The sequence below is a fragment of the Amblyomma mixtum genome, chromosome 5, assembly GCF_055824585.1.
Source record: "Amblyomma mixtum isolate Tamu chromosome 5, ASM5582458v1, whole genome shotgun sequence".
Classification (NCBI taxonomy): domain Eukaryota; kingdom Metazoa; phylum Arthropoda; class Arachnida; order Ixodida; family Ixodidae; genus Amblyomma; species Amblyomma mixtum.
Genome location: NC_143016.1, coordinates 82,829,867 through 82,838,100, shown reverse-complemented (window position 1 = coordinate 82,838,100; position 8,234 = coordinate 82,829,867).

Sequence of the window (8,234 nt, the reverse complement as noted above, 5' to 3'; positions counted from 1 at the left end):
CTAAATGTGCTGAAGAGAAAATAAATTTTAAACCTTTGAAAATTCATTAAAAATTCGGGCACAACAGAACTGGACAATGTAAGGGATACCAAATGCATTTGCTTCAGTTTATGCCCTGATGTGATGTAGTTGATGGTTATTGTGTGGTGTAATTTTTATTGACAGTAATTTTTTTGTGCTCACTCCTGCTTGGGGTCATGCGACTCTGCAGTATTGTTAATAAATAAATAAATAAAAATGTGCAGGATTGTTAACCAACTCTACATTCAGTCTTGCTTTCATGTAAATTAATGGAAGGTTAATGGAAGGAATTGATTAATTTTGTGCTTTTTTTCTTTCAATGGCATCAATATTTTTCGCTTAGTCTCGTATGCTTTTCGCCGCCACGGTGGCTGAGTGGTTATGGTGCTCGGCTGCTGACCCGAAAGACGCGGGTTTGCTCCCGACCATGGCGGTTGCATCTCGATGGAGGCAAAATGCTATAGAGGTCTAGGTACTGTGCGACGTCACTGCACGTTAAATAACCCCAGGTGGTCGAAATTATCCGGAGCCCTCCACTGCGGCGTCCCTCGTAATCTTGAGTATATTTCGTAATCTTAAACCCCATTAGCCAAACCTAACCAATCATATGCTTTGCAGTGGTCGGTAAGGTTGCTTCCGAATTTGTTTCCTGATTGCTTCCTGGTTTCTTGCTGATTTGAAAACTAATCAGGAAGCAACCTTGCCGACTATTGCAAAGCATGTGAGACTATAAGTGAATGAAAAGACGCCATGTGAAGATAGAGAACACAGAACTCAATACAGAAATTAAAGATAAAACAGAGCGCGAAGTCATCATCATCATCATCAGCCTGACTACACCCACTGCAGGGCAAAGGCCTCTCCCATGTCTCTCCCATTAACCCTGTCCTTTGTCAGTTGCCGCCACTGTATCCCCGCAAACTTCTTAATCTCATCCGCCCACCTAACTTTCTGCCGTCCCCTGCTACGTTTGCTTTCTCTTGGAATCCACTCCGTTACCCTTAAGGACCAGCGGTTATCTTGCCTTCGCATAACATGTCCTGCCCAAGCCCATTTTTTCCTCTTGATTTCAACTAAGATGTCACTGAGGCATATTTTATTAGAAATACCAAAGTGTCAGCACATCTTCCAACAATTTACATGACAGCGAGTTTGAATTTCTGGACGGTTATCTGTAGGGGTGTTTAATTATTCTGCGCGTTCGGTTTTCCTTACGCTGTCTAAGTCTGTTGTGTCCGAATTTTTAACGGTTTGAAATTTCTTTCAAAGCTAAAAGTTTCAGTTTTTCTGTGTTTTTGTTGGTTTTAGATCACCCTTTTTTCTTTGTTCTTTTCATTCCCTCTTAAACCACAAATTTGTTGTGTGTAGGACTTATACACTACTGTTTTTATTTTTAGCATATCCATTGCTACCGGCTTTAGCTTTTAACTTGTTTTTAGACTTTTACTTACCTTATTGCCGCATTGATTGTTGGCCTTCAGATATTTCAGGTTGACCTTTTTCTGGACACCTCGTAACTCTGCAATGCAACAGTGACTCATCTTCTTGGACCAGCAAGTCTGGATCCTCCAGCTAGTCCACAAGTCAGCCGCCGTTAGCGGAGCCCTGGACTAAGGGTCCCGACCAACCGGCTCCTGCGAATTACACTATTCTAATTAAAAGTTTTCTCTCTATCTCTGGTCTTTTCTCCTCTTCTTCTTCTTCCTCGTGTAGTACCTCTTGACTGTGCGTTCCATTCTATACGCATTCGCACTGACTGATTGTGGTTGCGCGGTTCTTATATAACCCTCGCGTGACTTCCCCTGAAATGAAGTTGAAATTTTGCACCAGTTCCTTCTGCTGTGTCACGGCCGCTCGATCTTCAACCGGCCGTGATCTTCGAGTGGTTGTCGTCCTTATATTTTGCGCTATGCATGTTTACAAGAAGAAAGATACGAAAGATATACGAAAGTTACGAAACTACCAAAGATACCGGGAGAAACGAACAAGATACATGCGGTTTTATAACGCATGATAGTATAGTATAAATGCAGTGATGGGTGAATAACGTGGTAAATGAGGCAGGTAACGCAAAATGTTCGTACATACCTTGTGCTCCCGGTCCCTGCTGAACCAGCAGTTGGATCGACTGCAAGTGGACGTCGTAACACGCGTTTCCTTTTGAGGTAATCAATATTAATTTTGCTATGGCGTTCGCAGTGAGATTCTCTACTTTGAAAATAATGATTTCGGGTGAAACTATGCACGCGTGCCATCCTTTATTACACAGCGGATATATATGTATACTTAATATACGCGGCCGCCACGGTGGCTAAGTGGTTGTGCTCGGCTGCTGACCCGAAAGACGCGGGTTCGATCCCGGCCGGGGCGGTCGAATTAAGATGCAGGCGAAATTGTAGAGGCCCGTGTACTGTGCGATGTCAGTGCACGTTAAGAACCTCAGGTGGTCGAAATTATCCGGAGCCCTTCACTACGGCGTCCCTCATAGCCTGAGTCGCTTTGGGACGCTAAACCCCATACGCATTATATACGCGAATCTACGGTGTCAACAAAATCTTGAAACTCGTTTTGTACGAAGACTGTCTTCCTGAGAAGTGTATTTCCAGGAATCAGAAGTGACTCTCCTAATCTTCAAGCTTTTATTTACTGATCAAGTGTAGGATAAATGCCACGCTTCAGTAGCAAGATTTCTAATCGTTATATTATGCGATTAGCTTCGAGCGTCGTAATGCTCCGTCGTACTTACGTTGTCACGCTGTGCTGGCCATTTCTGCGACAGGAGGCGATATAGAGTTGCACGTAAGTATAAGCCTTTAATGGCTCATGCTCGCGGTGTTTGTCCATGCTCCCGGTGTCCGTCCGTGCGCTCGAGTTGTGCCAACTGAGGCCTCTCCTCCGCGCAGCGGCGCAAGCTACTCCCCTCCTTAGCAACCGGTGCTCCGATTGGGGGCGCAGCTGTGCATAGCAACCGTGACGTCACACACTAGCGGTATAACAAGCGCGCGCGCGTCGGCGGTGGCAGCTGCACCGCCGCTCCTTCGCCGGACTCGTTGCAGTCGAGTGAGTGAGACGCATGGCTCCGAAGCGGCCCAGTGATTCCGCGCCAAGCAGTTTGGGGAAGCGGCAGTGGGTTGACCACAAGGCTTTCGCCAAGCACACTTTAGAATTTCCCAAGTGCCTTCGGCAATTTTTTCATTGCTCCTTTCATTAAGTTAAGTTCGAAGTGATATCAAAGTAAGGAACAGCAGGCTATAGATGTGTTATGCAACACCTGATCAACGCGTGTGTTTATCATAACCTGTAGCAAGTATCGACGTCGAGTGTATACTACTATAGTTCGATACAACTCAAGAACGAAGCGCCAGATCCCCCTCAAAGAACACCCTCCAGCCAATGGCGTCGACTGATTTTAATAACACCATGGTTAATCCGATTAAGCGGTGTTATTTCCCACTAATCTGCCTCCCTCTGCAATTTCGCCTTAAAGCTGGTACAACGGGATCGGTCAAGGGGGAGAGGGGGAGAATTGCTCAAGGGGGAGAGGGGGAGAATTGCTCAAGGGGGAGGATCGGTCGACGCCATTGGCTGGAGGGGTTCCTTTGAGGGACAATTACCGCGTATTTCTTGAGTTGTATTTGACTTCCGTGGTGCACTAAAGGGACGTATACAACTAAAGATCGATGCAGCAAATGTCCTTCAGTCAAAGTATACCTCCTCCGACCAATGGCATCGCCCTACTGTCATGACGTCGCAGCCAACCTCACTGCACCCGCTATAATGTGCACATTCACAGCGGCCGGGACACGTGCAAAGTCATGACGATAGGTCAGCGGCGTTAGTTTCAGGGCCTAGTTTGATTGAGAGACATTTACCGCTTCGTTCTTGAATTTTTGCCCGTCCAGGCTTACACGAGCGTGTAGCTGGTGTACACATCACGAAGACTGAAAATTTACGAGTGTCGGGTGACACTAAAAGCCATATTCAAAGCACAGTGATTGCATGTTATACCACAGATAAATTCGATCCCGCTGTGACGGCTGCGATATTCTGCTTTTCTGAGCGCTAGAACGCAGGTTATATGCCCTCCGAGGCCGCCGTATTTCGATAGAGACGAAAGCCAGATGTATAATACTCATCCGCTGCGATTTTGGTGCAGCCTATCGCACGGTTTCGAAACGTGGCCATTAAACATAATTCGACACATTCTAAAAGGCTGAAATTTATGGCAACATCTGCTGCCAATGTTACTTGCGCAGAGGCATGCAACAGTCAGTGGTAATAAGGTTGTAACGACTCCAGCGACCTCTGGCGACGACCCCAGATACGGGCTGGCCGCAGGCGCAGGTTTCTCGCAGGTGGCTTCTTGCATGAGCAGTGCACGATTTCAAGCCTGAAAACCTACATGCACGACACTTAAAGTGGACTGCCGACCTTTTATCTCTGCGCACTCAGAAATCACTTGCCTTAGCTTGAGTTCGCCGAATGGACTCGATCGAACTGCTCGAGTGCTTTAATGGCTTGATATCAAAGACAAAAGAAAAGACAGGAGAGACCGCACACGACTGCTAGCGGTTAACATTTAAGGCGTACATCCTCCTTCAGGCATGACGATATGCCTGTAACAAAAATACTGCACCGTAAATAATCGCACAGTCTGTAATACACCCTTTTTTGGCGCTCTCACAGATTTATACATGAAGCTTTTGACCCATACCCAACGATTAATAAGTTGATCACCAAATGCTTGAGGTATATAAACGAGATTTAAAAGACATAATCTGGCTTGCTTTCCGCGACCACATACTACATTTATTCTGTTTCAGTTCGCTGAGAAGCATCAACTTTTATCTTGCTCAAAATCTTTGTGTATGCTAAGTGTAACAACGGTATTTTTCGTGAATAACTTAGCAGCGTTTTAAATGGTTTAAACTCGACGAACTGTATGCACGAATAAGTATAAGAAGAAGGGAAAAAGAAAAAGCGCACGTCTTTAATCATCAGGGAGCCTTTTAATTGTTTCGACTATTACTATTGTAGAACACAGTTTTAGATGACGCTTAGTTTCATCGCGTGTGTTTAGCCATCATGACGTGAAAAGGGTGTTTCAAGGGGACGAGCTTTGCTCCTAACGAAACCAAACTTGCCCTCTGCCAACAGGCAGGAGCAGCTGTAATAACGAAGTTGAAGGGGCCCTGGAGATTACTTCGTTATAACCGAAGCTTCGTTACAGCCCGTGTTCACCAAGCTTCCAAGGGTAACCGTCATTATTTCGTTATATCCATTATTTCGGCATAAACCGTTTCGTTATAACGAGGTTCTACTATATTGATTCGCATGCAGCCAAAACACGAATTTTTCGGGTCAAAGCCCACTTCTTGCAGAATTGTTTTCAAGTAGGTGAGGATTCCAGTACGCTCACGTGATGCACTGTGGTAACTCTATAGTACCCTGCACCCATTTAAGGAATGCCTTCCGAGTTGCTAATTGACTGTCCCAAAATATTTCTGCCTTTGCCATAAAAAAAAAGTCGGTGGGTTCGAGCTGTCGTAAAGAGAGCCCTCAGCAAAAAGGAACTCATCGCCAACATTGCATCAGTCCTGTATCGTTGTATCAGCGCATGTTCATCGTATCAACTGCGCTACAGCCAACGACCTGCTTGAAGGCTATAAGGCAGCTGCAAGATTAAAAGGATCCTTTCGCGATTATGGCAATCTACGCCTGTCACGTACGCCGAAATGCTGAGAGTGCAAGCGGTATGAAGTAAGTGAAGGTGAACTGCGAGATATGAAGGACGCTTTTTTGCTAGAAAATATATTTTTGTCTTTGGCTTTTAATACTCAGTGAAAAAAACAAAAAAAACTGCCTTTGCATATTCGGAAATGAGTGCTACATTGTGAAAACAAAAACAAAAAAGCAGAGTAGTGAATGTACCGGTTAAAAAAAGAAGCGGATAAGTAGGCGAGTGGGTCATAAGTGGAAACTTCGATTTTTATTTCTCAAATTTTGAAATAAATAATTCCCGAGAACGAAATGCCCCAAGTACACAGTTTGTGCACAGAGGAATGCGTTGAGCGTCTGTGTCGCCTTCCGGGGCGAGAAGCATTGTAAACACGTTCAACTTTTGGGCCAAGTTATCGCCACTTTTTAATGCTGCGCGTACTGCGTTTCGTTCGTCTGAACACGCATGAAACCTGTGAAATGGTCGCGAGGTACACCGTAACGTTGTGTTCCGGTTCAGTGCGGGCCGCCTGGACTTGAATTTCAACGTGGACCAAAATTTGCGTGCACAAATAATTACGCTTATCGCTTCCATTCAATTGCTGTCGCATTAGCCCGAATTTGAGCATCCTTTTTTTTTTATCTTGAACTTTTGCCACAAAGATGCGGTCGACTGTAAAGACAACACGTTTGCACACTTATCACAGCAGGCGAAAATCACGCACGGATGCACTTTGGTTGGATTTTCAGCATTGCGCCGGAACTTTCCCTGTAGTACTAAGCAGGACGTCGCTCTCGACAAGAGCGAAAGTACTGAGACGGTACAGGCACGTAGCTGGGATTTTTTTTTTTTTTTGAGGGGTGCCCAAAGTAATTTCCTCCATTCAACAGAGAGAAAGGGGGAGGGGGAAGCTGAATTTTGGAGGAAGATGGCGGACACCTCCCCCGCTCCCCTTTGAATACGTCCTTGAGACAGTCACTAAGACTATCAACCAAGAATCGTTTCTTCTCGACGCCTCAAGGGCTATAAAACACCTTTTCTTCAATGCGTTTTAAATATATGTCGCAGCAGAAACATGTTTATGCAACTCAATAATTAATGTCACCAAAAATGAATACTACAGGCATTCCAACGCTTCTGAACTATTGAACATTTTATTCCTTCATTGCATTTTCAGTACTATAAAGCAGCTAGAACTCAGTACTAAAGCATGCAAAAACGGAAACTTTGTAACTGCTGCCTACTGCATTCTCCTCACCAGAAAGCTTAGATTTTTATTCACTCAAACTGCCGCAATTTTCCTTCCTGCAGTCGTTCTAAGCTGGCCTCAGTTTCATTATTTCTTGGCAAATGAACCCCGTTAGAGTTTCTTTGTCTCTGGCTCAGGCTTGCAAGGCTGAAATGAGGTTAATAAACGCTCCGGTGCCAGTACTGGCGTGCTGTTCTGGCGTTGGTATTTAAAGTAACATTAGTATGAGCAGAAATGTTGTGCTAACTCGCAACCTCGTACACAAGCGCTAGGCCGCCTGAGTCATTCCGTAAGGGCCGCGTAAAAGTTAGCTCTACGTACTGCGATTACAAAATTGTCCTACTCTCCTCGCCAAGAACGCGTAATTGATGCAAGAAGACACGTCACAGCACCGCAGAGATGCACGTCGAAACGGGCCTACGTCAAGCGGGCAGCCATGGAGATAAGGTCTTTCTCCTCCGAGGCCACGGCGGCAGCGAGAGAAACCATTCTCACCGCGGGGCGCGAACGGCGGTCGTCCCTTATTCCGGCCGAGCGAGCGCACGCACGTTTACTACGCGCGCGGACAATTCACTCTTTAATGAGGGCCGTAGGGGTGATCGGGCACATCCCGCGCCCGGACCCCACGGCCGGGCCATTTATCTGTCTGCGAGGCGCGAAGAGTCTCTCGCCTCCCGAAGGTGGGAGAGGGGGACGAGGTGCCAAGAACAAAGAGAAAAGAAAGCGCCCGAGAGAGCGAGGAGAAGGGAAACCCGCGGGGGGGAAAGAAAGAGCAGAAGCGCTGCTTCGAGGAGGGCGTCCATGGACGCAGCCGGCGACCGAGACAGCTTCATAGGCGACCGCTGGCGCCGATGGTGCCAAGTGGGCGTTCCCAAAGGCAAGGCCTCTGGCAGGTATAACTGATGGCTCCGTGCCCCCTTGCGGGGTGGGGTCGCCTCATAAGGGAGAGGAGGCGGACCGCCCTTGTAATCAGGTGCTTCCCCCCCCCCCACACACCCACCCCCCTAAGCGCTCCCTTCCCCACCGCTTTGCGCCGCCACCGCTAACGCCCTTTGCAAATTAATGACCCTCTCCCCCCTCGCGACTCTTTCTCTTTCCTGCCTACAACATTCTCCCTCCCATCTCGATTGAGGAGGAGTGAGGGGGCACTGCAGCGGCGATTACCCCCGGCGTGCACGAAGCAGCAGCACGGCTGTTTGCCACGAGGCACCGCGGCGGCGGCGGCGTCGCCCGCTAATCCCGGCC